Source organism: Larus michahellis, chromosome 11 (assembly GCF_964199755.1).
Source record: "Larus michahellis chromosome 11, bLarMic1.1, whole genome shotgun sequence".
Lineage (NCBI taxonomy): Eukaryota > Metazoa > Chordata > Aves > Charadriiformes > Laridae > Larus > Larus michahellis.
This window is the reverse complement of record NC_133906.1, coordinates 11,738,994-11,757,939: the sequence shown is the minus strand read 5'-3', so window position 1 is coordinate 11,757,939 and position 18,946 is coordinate 11,738,994. Positions and strand designations below refer to the sequence as shown.

The window sequence follows — 18,946 nt, the reverse complement described above, 5'->3', positions numbered from 1 at the left end:
CACCACAGAGGAAAAAGAAGTGAGAGGGCACTCACTGGTCACTTCCATCTTTTAGTGATACTCTTCTTTGATTATTGAAATAAAGTAAGTACCTCCCAGGATGCCAGGGGAATGATATTTAGGCCTGGAATACCTTAATAGAGCTGACGCTACAGCAGATACAACATGTATCTGAAGCTACACACACACATACATATGCATATACTCCATTGAGCAAAAAGAGCAAGTTGCTTCATTTTTATCTCTTCTTCCAGAATAACACCCAGAAGATGTTACCCTGCAGTTAACTGGAAAAAAAAATATTTACAGAGCTTTACTCTGTCAGCAAGGAATGCAGGAGCTGTAGCCTCCAACATTGACGAAAACATATCTGTAAACCACAGAATGCTGTCAGTCACTTCATCTTCATTTTGTTTCCTTATCCATATTTCCTTTCTAAAAAGCACTTTGCACTTCTCCATTAAATTCCCTCACTTTGACAGCTTTCACCTCCCCCAAGACCTTTCTAAGATCAGTCTCCTGCAGGGCTCCTCCCCACGTGGGCCCGAGGTGCCTGCAGCGAGGGTGCAGCCCTGCTCTCATTTCAGCCCTTGGATATGCCGTCACTTAACAACGCCTGCACATCAGTATTACGCACATTGTGGGCAAACAGAGGAGCACGCTGTACCTCTAGGATTGCCTTACTCTCACTGGAGTCTCCTGGATTATCAAACAGCCATTCTTGCCTTTTGCTGTGCACACACTGAAGGGGACCAGCTGATAAAGCCACACACACAGCTGGAAGCCTCAAGGACAGAGAATGAAGATTCATTACAGGAAGCATGGGTCGCATCCAGAAAAGATAAGGGTACTTAGGAAAGAAATTGTGTATATTTGCTATTTTAAAAACGTAGGGACAGTTGAACAACAAAATGCCCTGTGGCTTCTCCCTTCTGGAATAATATCCCAAAGTTTTTAAAATCAGAAGCTGGGGGATAAACCCACAAGCGTGAAGCTGGGAGCATTCCATAAACCTGCCTTTACAGTGTACTGTGTTCCAAATTAAACATAGACTTATTGCTGCACAAACTATAACAAGTATCCTTCTTATTTGTAATTCAAGTACCTCATGTCCAAATATGAGGGTTTAGATAGTCTTTGCCTTTGTTCTCATTGCTCTCTGCTCTTCCCCTCCTTAGCTCTCTCTGGATCTCAGTGCCCATCCCATTACCTTCCTTTCCAAACCTTTTGGATTCTTCCAGGCAATCCCTGAGGCCACTGAGTGTGGGACCCCAGGACTGACAACAACCAGAGCACTGCTGAGCTGCTGATCATGAGCTGAGCAGACAAGGCTTCAAGGAAAGTAAGAAAGGGCAAACAGACAAAGCAGAGCATTTTCTACTCCCGTGAAAGGAAAAGTGGATTATAAAGCATGAAGTAATTCTCATTCTCCTCTGACAAAACAACAGCAACTCAATGGTTTAGAAACTGAAGGTGATTTTTTTTGCTTATGAGTCCCCTTCCTTCCTTACTGCAAGCCTACATGGTTCATTGCTTCCACTAGCATTGTCAGGTTTAATATTATCCTGCAGGCTCTTCCAGCAAACTCCAGCTCTCAGAGACATACTGCTAACAGTAAATAAATAGCAACTTCAGGAGTTCTCTTATTTTGCATGCAGTTTGCCCTTTGCTACAACGGATGTTTGGTAAAAACATGAAGATTTGCTCCGGAAAGCAAAAGGCATCATTAAATAACTAAAGCCTACATGATAATCTTTTGGCATGCAAAATACTGAGAACCAGGAAGCACCACAACCATATAAAGGTGAATGACAAGCATAGGTATGTACTGTGTCTACCTGGCCTGCAAAGAATAAACGTGATAGAGTTGGGAATAATGTCACCAGGAGTTCGGTGTTGTATGCAACTTTCCTGATGAATGAGAAGAAAATCTGTACGGCATAAGGACGAAGCAGATGTCAAGGATGGCAGAATGATTGATGAAATGTGCAACTCCTCTTCAGCACTCAGTGTAAACAGTGCATCCTAAAGGGCCACAATCTTATTGCTGCTGAAATCACTGCAGACAGCCATGTGCCTTTTCTGAACCCTCTCTGAAAAACAGACAAAGAAAATATTTCAATTTGCCCAAATTAAACGGATCTCAGAAACAGAAATAAGCTCATGTGCAGTACTGTCCTCCTCAATCTGACGATAGCTTCTTAAATTGAAACTCGATGCAGATAACTCCCTGAGACTTGATGCAGCAGCAGGGAAGCCCTAAACACCTCCAAAGCTTCTGCACACCTTGGAAGATACCAGATGGCTAAATCCTTCAGTTATGGCACATCCACCACCCCACGTAAATCTACCTAACAGAGGAGAATTTGAGCTGGGTTACCAGAGCTGAACAAAGCATTTCAGGTATCACTGGCAATTAATTTCAAGAAGTACCAGTCCGTGGAATTGACTGCAGTTCTGTTCAGGAATTATCTAGTAACAGGAATGACTGCACAGGAAGCGCTACAGCCACAGGCCACATCATCACCTCCCCGCCTTAGGTTCCTTTGAAAGGAAACATGCATAGTTTGCAAGCATATTCCTATGGTGTCTCTTGATCTGGACGTAGGCTGGAGAACCAGACTCCACAGCAAGCTATGGGGCACATTTGCTCTGCAGTCTGAATGTGGGTTTCAGTGCTCAATACCAGAGCTTTAAGCTTTTTTCCAATTAATTTTTGCTTTAATAAAAGCACTTGGCAGCTGTCTCAAAATGCCTCTGATAATGCTAAGATGATTTACAGCGGTGTAGCTACAGACTAATTGCCTTGAAGTCACAAGCAGATGCCAGTTACACCACAGAAATTAGAGAAAAAAAAATTTACCTCCTGCATGTAAATTTTACCCTTAGATCCAACAAGAGATTTACTCAGCTTTTTATGTAATGCTCCACAACCAAACCAAGAAGTACAATGGCGCTTTTAAGCCCTTTTCTTATGCCACCCAGAATAAGGGATGTGTGAAGTAAGTTTTACTGACACAAAATCTTGGGACAGGTGCACAGTACACACAAAAAAAAACCTCTTACATTGCTAAGTTTTCACCTGTGGTAAGTAGACAAAACCTTCTCTCTTTCCTAAATCAGAACAACACAGGGTTTGGCTAGAGCACTTACGATTAAACCAAGAATTGACACTGATTTTAACACAAAAAGGAGAAGAGACGAGTCACAGAAGCATAAGCTTTTCCTCCTTCTCTTGAAAACTGAAATACGTGAACACGGCTCCCAGGAATTGACCCATCTTACATCAACACAGTGGTCCCCATACCCACAGCAAGAGAACAAACAAAGCTGCATCAGGGGAGGTTCAGACTGGACTTGAGGAAGCATTTCTTTACCGAGAGGGTGGTCAAATGGAACAGGCTTCCTGGAGAGGTGGTCTATGCCCCATGCCTGTCAGTGTTTACAAGGCATTTGGACAACGCCCTTAATAATATGCTTTAACTTTTGGTCAGCCCTGAAGTGGTCAAGCAGTTGGACTAGATGGTCATTGTAGGTCCCTTCCAACTGAACTACTCTGTTCTATTCTAACACAAAGGGTAACAGACCAGATCAGCCTTGCAAATTTAGTCTATTGATTTGAATGAGTATCCCATTGAGACATGGAGAGATATGTAATTGTAAAGATGTTATTACTATATTTTATGTAGAGTAGCTCTAAAGAGTGAGGTCCGTCAAAAAGATGTACCGCTGAAACTGCTTTTTCACTGGAACTTCCATTTAATCTGAGTAAATTAATATTTTAGGCAAGAATTATCTTCCTTCTGTGGAATTCTTTTTCATTGAAAGAGCGTTGTGATACCTGGATGCCCAAAGTTGTATTTTTTCACCTGTCAAGGTGGCCTACAATTCTTTCAGAGGGAAGGGCCCAGTGAGTTTGTCAGTTCTCCATCATACTACTTTTAATGCATAAAGCTTGACTTTTATGTCAAAGTTTTTCTAAGTATCTGCTTTTTACTCGCAGACTCTTGTGGACGGCAGTGAGGGAATAACCTTTCATAAAAATCCCTGGTAACTTGCAATACCACATACTCCCTACAGGATGCTAATTGTATTACAGAAGAGCACTATCCCTGCAGTCTGCTGTGGAAATCTAGGCAAATTCAGAGTCTAATTCACCGGCTACCATGTCCTTACCACACTGAGCACTCTCAATTCCAAAGGACTGAATGAAGCCAGCAAGAGGTACTGGTCTCAGCAGTACACATGATCAAATCCTAAATTTTAAGTCTAAGAAGAAACAATTTAGTACCCTAAATAAATTCCTTTGATTTCAGTGGGATGCAGCCTTCAGTGTATATAAACCTCTCTATGAAGTACATAGGGCACAGTGTTGATGCCGTAAGACACATCAATTCAAGGAAATTAAAAACACCATAGTGTTCCCATATTGTGGGAATAACATGATCCTAATAACTGTTTCAAAAGCTGGTAATCTATGTGACAATGAAACTATTTAGAGATTGCAAGAAGCATCTGTCAGATGTCTGTAAGCAGAAAGACCAGCAGAATTATTTACGATGAATGACTGTCAAGTACAATAGCAGCTGGAGTGTCTCCTATCAGCTTTGCCCTCTACCAGCACGTGTCAGTATAATCTGTAGGAATTATTGTTGGAGCCCTTGGAGCTATGAAAACCTCTGGTTAAACAAAAGAGGGCTTAAAAAAATTTTTATTTTTTTTTTTTTAAATCCTATGTGCAGATTTTCATCCAACACGGCAGGATTAAACCCATTCCTAAAGCATAATAAATGCATTTTGAAGCTCACAAGGAAAGATTCCATTTTGCCCCTCTTCACAGAAAATCCATCCGGTAAATTCTGAAGTAACAGCTGCACACATTTCTTTTGAAACGCATCTTGAATGAAAATCTAAATGAATTCACTGAAGAATTTGCCACTTTTTATGAGAAGTAGTAACACACTGCTATAGGCTGTGGAGTATTTATCAGCAAGAGATCATAGCTACACTTGAATTTAGAACTGCTATTGTATGAAAAGACATATTTGAATCTGCAGGGTTTTTTTGTTGGTTGGGCTTTTGTGGGTTTGGGGCTTTTTAATTGTGTGGGTTTGTGGTTTGTTGGTTTTGTTTTTTGGGGTTTTTTGGGGTTTTTTTTTTTTTAAATCAGTTCCAGCTCAACTGCACGATATAAGCAAGTAGAAGAAGTTTATTTATATTCACACTCCCAGAGGTCTCAAGCAAATATTAGTCTCATAGTATGACAAGCATTGAGCATGCGGATAATGGTGTGCTGCTTCCTGTGGCAGAACAAGCCATAAAGAACATAAATGCCTCAAGGAAAGCACTCCATAATCTTTAAAACTGAACGTAAAAAGACAATCACAACTGGATGAACAATCCCACTAGAAGCTTCTTCCTACCTAGTCTCTAATCTTCTGTTTTCCTTCCTTCCTATAAATTTCACCCCTTCCTATTACTTTTCTTTTGGCTTCCATGCTTTCGTTTTTAAATTCTTTTTTTTTTTTTTTTTTATTTCCTTTATTTGCTGTTTGCTCTAGTTCTTTCTTTTCCATGGCATTCTAGGTTACCTTCTTGTTAATACCTGGGTTTGGTAATATGCTAGTAAAAGTATAGAGGAAAACTACACCTACACACACTCCCAGAAAACACATTATCCTTTATCTGACATCACAATAGAATCTGCTCTGAACATTGCTCCCAATTATAATCTATGGCTAGTCCATTTTTCTCCCTTTCTCCTCTAGTCATTGGTTGCTTTGTTTTCTCCAAGCCAATTAACAGTTTATTTACAAAACCAGCCCTTGCATATTATCAAAGAGGAGAAACACCTTTCTCTGTCTTTACAAGAGACACCTAGGAATAGAAACACCTCGGAAAGAAGAAATGAGGACTTCACCTCTACCCTATTAAATCCCAGCATTCTGGGCCCTCAGGTAGATGGAGATACCAAAGTATTACAAAGCCCTGTGCCTCTGCTTCAGGGATGTTTGGGATCAATTAATCATTTTCATCAGTAGCTTTCACACTTTTATTCTCTGCTAAATTGCCCCTGCACTATATCGTCCAGAGCAGGAAAGCAGTCAAGGATGCCTAGTACCTTGTCTATGAAGTATACAGGTCTCCGTACAGAGACAGAAAGCCTCCACAGGGTACACCTGTATCTCAGAGGCAAAGAATACAAAGGACAGTCCAATCCCTCTCCTATCACTCATTTACCTATTGATTACACCCTAAAACCTAATTTCAGGCTGAAGGTGAAAAAAGCAGGGGAATGCAGCTGGCTTTGAACACTTTTTTCTCCCTCTTGCAGTGTGTATCCTGCTGCTAAGGCCTTGGGAACAACTGCTTCATTTCAAATTTATTTTTAAGCTAGGCATCCCTTTCCCTGGAAAGCCCAGTTAACCACCCTCGGGGTGAGCAATTCCTTAACACAAAACACAGATGTGCTCTGTCAGCACATGGGCAGTCACTCAGAATTCTCGGCAGGTGAAGACGTGGCTCTGGGATGGCCGCTGACAGCTGAACCTTGCCAGGTTTGGCCAAGAGAACCCAAATCCACCTCAGTCAGGCATCCATGCTCATGGCTACAGTCAGACCCCAGACCTTACTCTGCTGCTGCAAGTCTGAGCAGGACCTGAACACTCTGCAGGCTGCTTTCCCCGAGATCACACTGGAAGCCTAGCATGATCTTAGGCTAAACAGTCTTCAGCCTCTGAAGTGGTGAGACAAACCAGGACAGATCAGTAGGGCCAGGTCTCATCTGGTAACAGAAATTTCCCACCTGGACTTGTCCCCTGAAGCTGCCTTTGCAGTCAGTTCAGAGACACACTTGCTTGTTCACATCAGGATAAGGAAAGTGATACCCCTCATCTAAAAGGATCCAGGACAAAACAATCCAGCTAAAGATATATGAAAGTATGGGGCAGGGTGGAGTTTCACAGCCTATACGAAAGCCTTCCCACTGTATTTTTCAAGGCTAGAAGCTCATGCAAACTGCGCTCAGAGACATTTCACTGGATGCCCTTCTGAGTGTAACCACCAGGTGCGCTTAGCCCCAAACAGGGGCACTGAACAAGAGTCTGATGTCCAAGGCAGTCCAGAGGTGAATCTGGGGGAAATGCACCAAGTTGTACTGTGGTTTCTATAGTTACATGGAAGATACTTTCTAAAAAAGCATCAGTAGAAAGCCCTCTTGCTGTCTTCCCCTGTAAATATGTAAAAATCACTATCATCATACTGAATGTTAATTCGACAAGTTGGGGTCAGGCTATTTCAAAACAGTCTCTCTTTAGGGAAGGCCTTTGTCATGAGAGTTGAAAGGTCAAAATTGGCTCCTTTCTCTGTTTTGGTTTCCAATGAACTAGACAAGTTGCAGAAAATGCCTTCCCAGTCTCACTGGTGTAACAGTAAAGCACAAGAGAAACGTCACACTCTGTGGGGGAAGCTCAGTCGAGTATGAAGAGACATGAGCACGTACCAATCAAATAGCCATAGGCATATATGCTCCAGTTTGCACATGTGACAGGTGAGCCCGTATTTATATTACAGAAACTGCCCAGGGCCTTGTCAGGAAAACAGCCAAGGCCATCGTTCTCTTACAGCATTGCAACAGTTCCCTGCTTGACTCTCCGCATTTGTAGTAAGAGTCTTAATCATTTGATCTCGTTTTACCGTAATAAAGTGCATTAGAGGAATCCAGCCAAACCATTTTTGTCTTCTGAATCATGGGTTTGCATTTTCCATGAATTACGTATAAGATCCACTTGAAACGGGATGCCTGAATTGTATATGCAAAATGAACTTCATGTAGGGGACAAACATACTACACATGGTGGATGTAACTTGGCTGTGGGTGCAAAGAAGGTCAAGGTCACACACTTAGAAAATAACATGCATAATGTAAATTTTGCCCCTGCCCTGGTGAATACGTTATACACCATTTATGTCTGGCTAGACATACAGACCTACATTCAAGTGCGTACATCTAATGACGTAACTTCAGACTATGCCTTTTCCACCTAGTAGTTACTTGGTAGTTTTTCTTTGTCTATGAATTCCAAAACTTTGCCAACAGTGCAAACCTACATCAGATCACTTTAAAGCAGTAGTCCCAAGCTCCTTCTAGCTCCAGGGAAATAATCCTGGGCATGCTATCCTCTGTGGGACTAGGATGTACTTTACTCTCCCTGTTGACCTCAGGTTTCAACTGTCACATCCACAGGCTACATAGGAGGGTTTCACTACCAATTTGTGACTCAGAAGATTGGACCTGCCTAACAAGCCACAAAAAAAAAAATAAAAATACATTGTGCTCCCATCACTCTTGCCTACAGCTGTTTTGAAAAACAAGAGAAACAATCTGCAAAACATGATCTCAGAGAAGCCAAAATGCAGAAGGGAAGAATACAGCCAATCCCATTTTTGATCTATCAGCGCAAAACTAACTTTCCACTTGTATGGAAAAAAAGAAATGCAATTATAGCAAATAGATACCTCTGGGACTTAGAGTTTCCTTCTCACCTCATCTGAAGAAGACATGCAGCTATATTTTCAAAATTTCTTAGTATTCCAAGAAGAACCTTTTTTCTTATGAGGAATTAGTTTCAAATAAAAAGTGAAGAGAGATCAGGCCCAGCAATCCCTCTGCCCCGACCACTTTACACTCTCACATGCTGCTGCTCCTCCTCCTGCGTGCCCGAGGGAGGTTTAGGATGGGGGACAGGGGAGGGTGGGGGGAAGACACGCAGATTGTTAACTGCTAATCATGTACACCCAGGCATCCAGCCATGAGAATGCATTCAGCATTTCCAAAACAAGAAGGCTCACACTCCGGAGCACTGCTGCCTTTCCACGTGGCTGAAGGAGACAAGCCACCCATACTGGCACACCTCCGTGCATCCAGGCCCCTTTGTTTTCTGTCTCTCCCTCAGCTGCTTCCTCCTGGCCACCCACCTCACCACCTTCTTGAACCAGCTTTCCAGAACACCCGCCTGGAGAGCCACATGATGCCCGACGACCTCTGCAGCTTCTCGTGCTGACAGAGCCGCACCTCTGCCAAGGGAGCCCAGCTCACAGCCAAGCAGGATGGGCCGCCCGCCATGGCCATGCCATGGGCTATCGACTGCACAAGGCCGCCATGGGCAGTCAGCCCACTGCCACGACACCTTCACCACAGCAGCAGGCTTCAAACAGTACCTATTTCCAGGCACCTTTCCTGTGTCAGAAATAGACAAAAATCACCTGTTGTTTTGAGAAGCGTCTAAAACTTTTGTCACCTCTTAAGGTAAGCATGCTGGAACACGCAGTTTGACGGGCCTGGCTGTGGCACGACAGGTTACACACCACAGCAGAGCTGAGGAGAGCTGGGGTTTTGCAGCTGTCTGCACTTTCTAGGTCATCTCCACACAGCACAGCCAGATGAGAAATAAGGCCTCAGCATACTTAGGAAAATGCAGCAAATTGGAATTGATCTGGTGATACGGGAACAAGAACAGCTGAGGACTGTGGATGCCGGAGTGCCCGGGGAGGCCCTGCAGTGCGAGCCCCAGGCCGCTGTCAGCCATCTCCTCCTCCTTCGTTACCCTGAAGGTACGGTTTAGATCGAGGGCGGTGTGGGTGAGCTCCCCGAAACACAGTTGGAATGCTTACTTAAAGGTCAAAGCGCAATGGTTTTTATGCCTGTATTTAGCAAGCAGGTACAAATGCAAACCTGAACAGTAACATTTTAGAAAAGCAGTAGGATGTCAGTTTCCACAGAATCTCAAAAATCAATCAAAATCCCTTTAAAACATATCCTAAAGCATAACTGCTCCTTACAGCAAAGCAAAGTGTCTCATGAGCTAAATTTGACTCACTCCTTAGGAAGTGTTTGCCATCCACACACAAAATCCCGAATTCGCAACATAGGAATAACCTTGACTATGAATGAACAAAAACACACGCTGCACCTCCGGAGGAACAAGGAAACCTACATTAATTCAAAGTGGTAGGGATCACCGCGCAGGCATCTTGCAAAGGCAAAACTAAAACCAAACACATGCTCATAGAAGCCTTCACAAGGGCACAGAAATCAGCTCATCTCAATGACTCTTTCATCATCTGGCCTTCAAACACACAACAGAAATGGACCCAAAAAACAGACTAAGAATGCCTCCTCCTGCACATTTTGCACCCAAATATTCAGTGGAATTTGGCCCCAAAACTCTCCCAGGCTTCATGAAAATTCCAGCTGTAATATTTTCCTTAAAACAAATAAAATCATTATCAGTTGAAAAAAACCTTTTTTTTTCATTAGTGATGGGAAAAACAGAAAGCATTTAAATTCCTATCCATCAGAGTGCTGTTTGCTCTGACAGGCCACAATAGAGTATAACCCACTGTTTGGGATATATTTTGTTTTCTCCTCTGCACCTGATCTACAGAGAACAAGAGTCTCCCAAAGCTACCATCTGTGGGAATGCACAACCAGTTATAAAGGTAATAGTGTGCCAAAACATTCACAAGGAGCTCTCAGCAGTGCCTGGGCTCCAAATCCCATGTGGAGTGGGGACACTTACCTCATGTTTTTCAAAAATAGCACCAGTCCTGTCTTCACTTTTAATGGTCTAAGTGGCTTTAAAATAGTCAGGTCCTGCATCCCTGGGTTTACACTTTAACATCTCAAGTTTCTGAATGAGAAACCTCCAGTTCAGGTACTAGCAATAACTAAGACAGCAGGCACAGATTGCTGCCACAGCCTCTTCTTTGGCAGCTTCTTTTTTTCTAGTCCACACCTGTGAGGAGTTTTAGCAGCTGATGTCTCAGTAATGGGCTCGGTGCTCAAGTAAAAAAAATGCATTGCTTTTGATGATCTAGTCTCATCTATCCTGTCGGATTCCGCCCCTGGGAAGGAGTAATGCCCAACGCAAGTATAAGCTGGGAGAGGAGCAGCTGGAGATCAGCCCTGCAGAAAGGGACCTGGGGGTGCTGGTGGGCAGCAGCTCAGCAGGAGCCAGCAGCGGGCCCTGGCACCAAGAGGGCAAACCCCATCCCAGGGGGCATCAAACACAGCACGACCGGCTGGTCCACAGAGGGACCACTGGTCCCACTGTCTCAGCGCTGGTGCGGCCTCACCTGGAGCTCTGTGTGCAGCTCTGGGCCCCACCATTTGAGAAGGATGTGAAGGTCCTCTAATGGGTCCGGAGGAAGGCAACCAACCTGGTGAAGGGCTGGAAGGCATGCCCTTTGAGGAGCGGCTGAGGACTCTGGGTTGGTCTCCTTTGGAGAGAAGGAGGCTGAGGGGCCACCTCATTGCTCTACAGCTTCCTGAGGAGAGATGTGGAGAGGGAGGCACTGAGCTCTTCTCCCCAGGATCCAGGGACAGGATGCCTGGGAATGGTTCAAAGCTGCATCAGGGGAGGTTCAGACTGGACTTGAGGATGCATTTCTTTACCAAGAGGGTGGTCAAATGGAACAGGCTTCCTGGAGAGGTGGTCTATGCCCCATGCTTGTCAGTGTTTACGCGGCATTTGGACAATACCCTTAATAATATGCTTTAACTTTTGGTCAGCCCTGAAGTGGTCAAACAGTTGGACTAGATGGTTGTTGTAGGTCCCTTCCAACTGAACTGTTCTATTCTGTTTATAATTCCAGAAAGTCTCTAAGGCTATTGAGCTTCCAAATAAATTGTACTTTCTAGCTACAGAATAAGGCAAGGTACTGGCCACTAAATCTAAGACACAGGCAATGCAAGATGTTAATCACAAGGATTTATTTTTAGCATGCAGTATCTTACAGTCTGGCACAGGGCAATAAATGAGTGCCTATGCCTTCAAGAGGATAAGATCCCAGCTCACAAATGACGCAAGGAATGTCAATACCTAACTAATACAACCACTGGGGTTTTAACATCTGGTTGTTAACCATAAAAAATATAATTCTGGATATTAGACAATTACCACCATCATTATCCCTTATTCACTTTCATTTGGTAGCATTATTATTCCCATTTGTGGCTGCTAGCAGAGATAATATCTGGAGGTCTGTTTTGCAATGTTGGAAAATATCTGGTTTATCTCTTCGGAGGTGGGCAAAGTGCTGAAAAATGAAGACTGCAAAGAAGGGGGCAGTGCATACTGCAGCGACAGTGGTGAAGCTTTGCAGGAACAATGATCAGTGCTCTGATGCTAAATTCCAGGAAAGCTTTCCTGCATTATTGTCAGGTTGCACATTAATTTTCATTTTCTACTTCAAGAACAAAACAAACAGAATCATAATCTCCTGTGCTCAAATAGAAGTATAGAGCAAAAAAGAGTAAAGACCTGCAAATATAAAAGTCTGTTTAACTCAACAAAAACTTGCATGCATCAGTAGGAGGAAGGGAAAGAAAGGAACTGCATTTCTCTATGTTTTAACCCAAGAGGGAATTTTGAGGCTGTTTCAGTGAACCTGACCAAACCCTCGTTTGAACGCACAGCGTTTCTCGTGGCCCTTTAATCGTCGCTGTTCTTCTCCAAAGTGCTACAATGACAGCATCAGGACATTATGGCAGCAGCTTAATACTAAAGTTGATAGAGATAGGTCATTTGCAAACTGTAGGCCACATTCCCTGGCATGCTCCAGCTGTGGAGCAGTGTTTGTATGACTGAGAGCAACCACAGACCTTGTTTAGCCAGAAAATCAAAAGGGATTTACCATCAATATGCCAAAGCAAAGCAGGCAAAATACACTAACAAATCTCCTTTTAATGTATGGAGATGGATATGGCCTACAGAATTCAAACCTGCATTTCAGAACAAAAGGTCCTATTTCATCAATAATATTTCAGTTCAAATCGAGAGCAGCAAATCTCTCACACAAAGGAACCCTCAGAATTAAGGCTTCCTCAGTTACTTATTACATAGCGTAGGGACAAGACAGGAAAAATTAAGATGTTGTCTGCCCCAATGATCTTACCACTTGTTCAAAAATCCCATTGCAATTACTGTGCAAGTACTTTCCAAAAGACAGAAAAAAGCTACCTCTTTTCCAGCCCCAGATGCTGCTGTCCACTTTGACTGTACAGCACGCATCTGTGCAACAGTCACTTAGTCTGTCATTAATGCATCTCCCAGCAGTTCTCATTACAGAAGAATACGCATATAGCTCTAGTAATTATGCAACAGCTGCTTAATATGAAGGCCACCAAATACAGGAGGTATTTGAAATAGCAAAACTCAGGGAAACACTTATGTGAAATAACTTTACAGACAACCACTGAAAACCTGTTGGACTGAGCTCTCCGTTTTCCTTCCCTATAACAAGAAGTTCCAATCGAATAGTTACCACTTGTCTACCAAGTTGCAGTCAAAAAAGATCTTACTTGAAACATGAAAAAGTGCCTTCAGTTGAAAACTGCTTTACCAGCACCTCTATACAGTGCTAAAGTAAAAGTGAACTTTGCCACTGACTGCAACAGGAGCAGAAAGTAGGAGACAGGTATGTCTCCCAGGGTATGTGAATTCATGGAGATGTACTTACAGCTGAGCCTGGGGACTTAGGAAAAACATAATGAAACAGGATTCTATTTGCTCTTGGAATCTTAATCAGCCATACTGCCTTTTATCTTGACGAATGAATAAATTAATGTACTGATGTTTTTTCTTGCTCTTTGAACAACGCCACACACATACTAGAATGCCGTGGTAACGGGTGGGCAGTGAGAGGCTGAGAATTCGTAGCTCTGGTTTGACTAAGAACACTTCAGCAGCTTTAACCAACATTCAGATTATTCATAATAACACATCTTAATTTCCTCTCCCAAGAGAGATTTCAGAGAAACATCATTTAACCCAATTAAACTTTAAATATGAAATTAGGCTTAAAGTAATACATAACTGAACAGTCCCCTTTGTCGTATAAGTTTTGTCTGCTCTAGATGTATATTGAAGACGGACCCAAGTACCCAACTCTCATCCCTGCCAAGTAACCTCTCCAATGAATACTTGGGCTCTTTTCAGTATCACTCCAACTTTCTTTACCACAGGCTCAAACGCTAGAAGACACATACTGTAATCATAGATATGTTTGGCATACTAGATTGGGATTCAAATGAAAATAACTTGGAACAAAGTAGACATAACTCTATGTGAGGCAAGCTGGAGAGAAGAATAGAAAATATTCACTGACAGGTGTCACATTCTTTAAGGGAGATGAATATATTTGTACCACAATTCAAAGGGGTGATTTATCAGACCCAGCCACAGAAGTCCTAAAACACCTTGGGTTATTGTGAAAATCAAGAATAGACTCAGCAGTCTCCTCTCAAAATAGAAATTCCTTTTTCCAAATAGGAAAAAGGTATCTGAGCTGAGAGATCTATGAAGTATCTTTGGATTTGAAGCAAAAGAAGTGAAACAAATGCTGCCCTTATGAAGTTAAGCGTACCTTTGGCTGAACAGCTAGTGTAGGCTATAGCTGGTACACTGTGGCTGAACTGTGCTTTTGAGAAATCCTACATTTCTGTTTGTGTGATATAAGTTCATCAAGAGGGAAAAAAAAAATGACAGCCAATCATGATTATAATTTACATTTAACAGAAGTATTGGTTTTAAATCAAAGCATATATCTACACATAAAATACGTAGTGAAGTATTTTGGATAATTGTATCACCCCAGGTTTCAGTTTTATGAGGCCTATCAAGCTGTTTTAAGCATATTGTACCAATTTCTGGAGTTAAACATGGTACGTGCAATACTTTGCTTTATCAAGCAGCTGCAGGTCAAAACATTGCAGAATAAAATAAATTCTGCTCACGCATAGTTTTATGATCTCATTCCACATAGTGGAATTTCAAATAACACAGTTTCTGCCTTTTCAATGCAGGAGGTAAATCATGCCAATTATTTTACCACTTCTGTAATAAAATGAAGTGTTGGGGATTTTTGTGAAGTGTTATCCGTATTGCCAGCTATCACATTTGGTCCCAGTTACTAATAGGATAAAGCGTATACATAATTGTGAGGAAGTGTTATTCATGGACTTTGAGCCCACACAGGGATGTGCCCCATGTAATTTTATCATATCCTATGATGCTAAGATGCAATGGCAGTAATAAGATGGGCAAGATGTATGGTTTTAAATGGAAATTGTTTAGATTGGGCATAAGGAAGATTTTTGTGGGTTTTCTTTTTGGTTTGGGCTTTGGGATTTTTTTGTTGGATTGGTTTGTTTTTGTTTTTGGTTTTGGTTTGGGGTTTTGGTTTTTTTTAGTCTGAGGGTGGTGAGCCCCTGGCCCAGGTTGCCCAGAGAAGCTGTGGCTGCCCCATCCCTGGAGGCGTTCAAGGCCAGGATGGATGGGGCTTTGCTTTGAGCAATCTGGTCTAGTTGAAGATGTCCCTGCCCAGGGCACGGGGGTGAAACTAGATGACCTTTAAAGGTCCCCTCGAACCCAAGCCATTCTATGACCTGAAGATAGTGGCTTTTTTTCTGGCTAGATGTTAAAAGATTCCCTGAAGTTTTCATGTTTCCTAGAACACACTTCGATAGCACTGCATTTTTCACTAGCAGAATCACTGAGTTTGCAGACTTCTCATTTGGGCAATAGTTTGGCACTTCTCATATATACATTTGATTTGATGCTGTTGTCTTTAGAATGTTTTACTAGAACTGGATCAAATGTTCCAGTTACTTGCTAATGCCTTGACTATTCCGTGCCATTCGTAGCTCCTTTTTCCAGGTCCCTGAAAACAATTATTGTAATAATGAACACATTAAAAACTATTATTTTACTTTGTGTGTCTCCTACCTGCAAAGGAGGTCACAAAATATTTTTTTTTCCCCTCTCAGAATGGCATCTCCACCTTAAGCCTGTGCATAACCCTAACAAATTATTCTGGCATAGCAAAGGTCTGGGTTAAGATTTGAAGTTCTTTATAGTGATCAAAATCTTCACTAACAAATGTAAAACTACACTCCATGGAGGAAATTTTCATTATTAGCCATCTAGGATATTTACTGGACATCTCATATGTACTGTTTATAGAGTTGTGAAATAGATAAATGGCCTCCATTTGCCAGTAAACATTCTCTTCAGACATCCACTTTTAAAGACCCAAGGAAAATATATTGTCCTTTTGACAGGCTGTGTCTTCCAGGAAATCTAAGTGCATATGGTGTTTTTAAAAACACATCTGCCTGTACAGAAATCTAAAATAAGTAGCTTCAGCAGCCACTAAGTGTGTGTCCTTGCTATTTCTCAACAGTTAATGTATCTCAAACATGAGCATAACATAAATGACTCGATGGGAAATGCCCTTCTCCTCAAACTTCTGAGGCCCCTGTGTCCAAGGGAGGTAGAAATGTATTCCTGATTGACGAGAAAGTGCACCCAGCTACCATGAGGACAAAAGAGCATTAGGCATCTGTGTACCTTTGCACATCAAAAAATAGAGCAGTTCTTCAATGTACGGTAGCTCCTTTGGAAGCAATAGTTTAGATATAGGCAATGGCATGGGTACACTAAGAGAGACAAGTCATGCTAAGCATAGATTAGGCTAGAATTATTAAAATGTTGACCAAGAGACAAGCATGTATTTATGCACTAGAAAGCCACGTGGAAGTCTGCTAAAGAATATTTACTGACATGCAATAGAAAAAGTATAATATTTTGTCATATTACTGAAAGTAATGAGAAACATTAGGCTTGTATTTTTGTTTCAAATCTAACAGCACTATGCTCTATTTTCTTGGTCAACATTATTTACTTCTTTGTCACCCCAAAGACCCCAGCATCATCAATAAAGAAAATATAATTATCTGCACAACACAACAAAGTCTTCACAGAGCCCCATAAATTCACAATATGACCCTATTAATCAGAGGGCTGCATCTATCCCTAGAATTGTACTGACCCTGTTTAGTCTGAAGGCATGAAATTCTAGACCAGATCATGATTAATACTGTAAGACAAATCCGCTCTGGGTAATTTCTAAATCTTTCCCCTTCTCAGCATTAAAAAAAAAAAAAAAAAAAAAAAAATCAGAAAGTCCTGCAGGATGGGGGGAGGGAAGAAAAGGGGTCAAATCTAAGAAGATCTCAATACAGTCTCAAAATCTAGAACTGGCTTAAGAAAAAGTCATCATTTCTGTAGTGTGGAAAATCATGAAAATTAAGAATTTCCCTGCCTAACAGAAAAGAAATGGAAACTTTGATATTTCTCTTTTGGAAATATTGAAACTGTCTTATTAAATTGCCCTGCTATTGTGAAATCAATGCATCATTGTTGAGAATACTATTTTGATTTATACACTATGCCATACTTAAAAATGTGTCAAAACCAAGCATTTCCATCAAACCAAGCACTATTTAAATGTTGTTGAAAACTGTAGCAAAAGGTTGCTTCAGTTCATGACACCTGTGAGTTTTGTGAGGATTCATTTACCAAATCTGACATCAATGAGTTGTTTGACAAAACAGCTTTTCTCTCAAACCAGGACAACAGCATAAAGAAAAAAAAAAATCTTAATAGATAGCAGACACTCTTCCCAAACTTCCACTCTCAAGCTGATCTACAGAGTTGCAAGAAAGACTTCCTTCGGGGATAAGGAAAGCAGACTGAAGAAGATGCAAACCCTTGCCAGGCTGGATTCTAATATGCGGTATCACCAAACGTACATTTGATAACCAAATCATCATCGCATGCTAACTCTGGAAAGAACTCTCCCGAGTTTGGGTTCTGTGGTCCCACTGAACCCAGGCTGAGGTTCAGAACCTCATCGGCATTTCTGCACCTGCTGATGTTCCCCTTGCAGCAACCGAGTAAGGCACTTAATGCAAATCTGCTCCCTATTCACACTGCTATACCCGATTCTGTGAGGCCTACCAAGAATGAAAAAGTATGCATGGAGTCAGGGTATCTGCAGCTGGGGGTCAGTTTCAGCTCCTCTGTGGACAACAGAAACCTGAGCAAAAACTGTGCACTTCAGCACAACTGACAATCACTACTCAACAGTATTTAAGAGTTAGTAGCTCAGTGAACTGTTAATATCAACGGCACGCACAACTGAGTATGCTTAGTTACTCCCAGTATTTCAGCGATATTCACCTTTCTCAGAAGTCCCTACCAAAAAGGAAAAAACACTTCAGAAAGAATATTGGTACAAGCACTAGCTCATATCTTCTGTCCGTTTCAAGGGATCAACTAATCACCTGTAACAGAGCAGATGAATCCACTTTCCATTCTCTGAGTCCTCTGAAATCCATGAAGTCCCAGAAGGAAGTTTCTAGGGATAATGTAGCACCTAAAATATTAGGTGCTATAGGACTATCAGGAATTCTTAAACAGCCTCATTTGTGTAATCATCCGTGTTCTACTGAAGAGGAACTTGTCACATAGGCAAGTCGTTTTATCACCACTGAACTAGTTGCTTATATCTGAAATCGCAATTATAAGAAAGGAGCTTTTATTTTTCTTGCCCATAGGAAAGGTCTCACTCCATCTGAGCTCACTCTAAGGGTCATATTTCAATTTCAGTTATACTTTAATTTTCTGCTTTCTGAGGGCAAGAGCAGATAGGGACCACAAGTCACACACGCTCTTCCCAAAGCCCTGCTATCAGACACTTTACTCTGCTCAAGGAGAGGGCAACATTCTTTCCACTGTGAAGTGGATTTAGCTAGAAACTCTAGTAAGTCTAAACTTGTTTTCTTCAGGGCCCAGAGCCTGCATTTCAACTCTTGCCAAGATAACGATTAACATGCTAATTTGGAACTCCACTGACCCAACTCTCCACCAGACAAGGCTGCTGAGATTCTGGTTAGGTAACCCTAACATCGGGTTTTTTTCCAAATCAAGACTGCTGTTCCAAGCACCCTGGCTCTAGAACTAGAACTTTAGAACGTAGCAAGTCAAAAACCCAAATCAAGCTGTTATGCCTTTACATCAGTTGGCAAAGTTTGATGGTG

The 18,946-nt window shown here is 41.9% G+C and overlaps 1 protein-coding gene across 5 annotated transcripts in view; it reads right to left on the bottom strand.

The window, feature by feature from the left end:
- The window catches only part of JAKMIP2 (janus kinase and microtubule interacting protein 2), a 64,250-nt gene that overhangs the window by 38,472 nt on the left and 6,832 nt on the right, over window positions 1-18,946 (bottom strand). Inside the window, exon 2 of one of the 5 annotated variants that reach the window (XM_074603889.1) lies at window positions 1,839-2,093. The exons of the other annotated variants lie outside the window; for them this stretch is intronic. The gene's annotated coding sequence lies outside the window, so the exon portion shown is untranslated. The remainder of the gene's footprint in view (window positions 1-1,838; window positions 2,094-18,946) is intronic. 5 annotated transcript variants of the gene reach the window in all.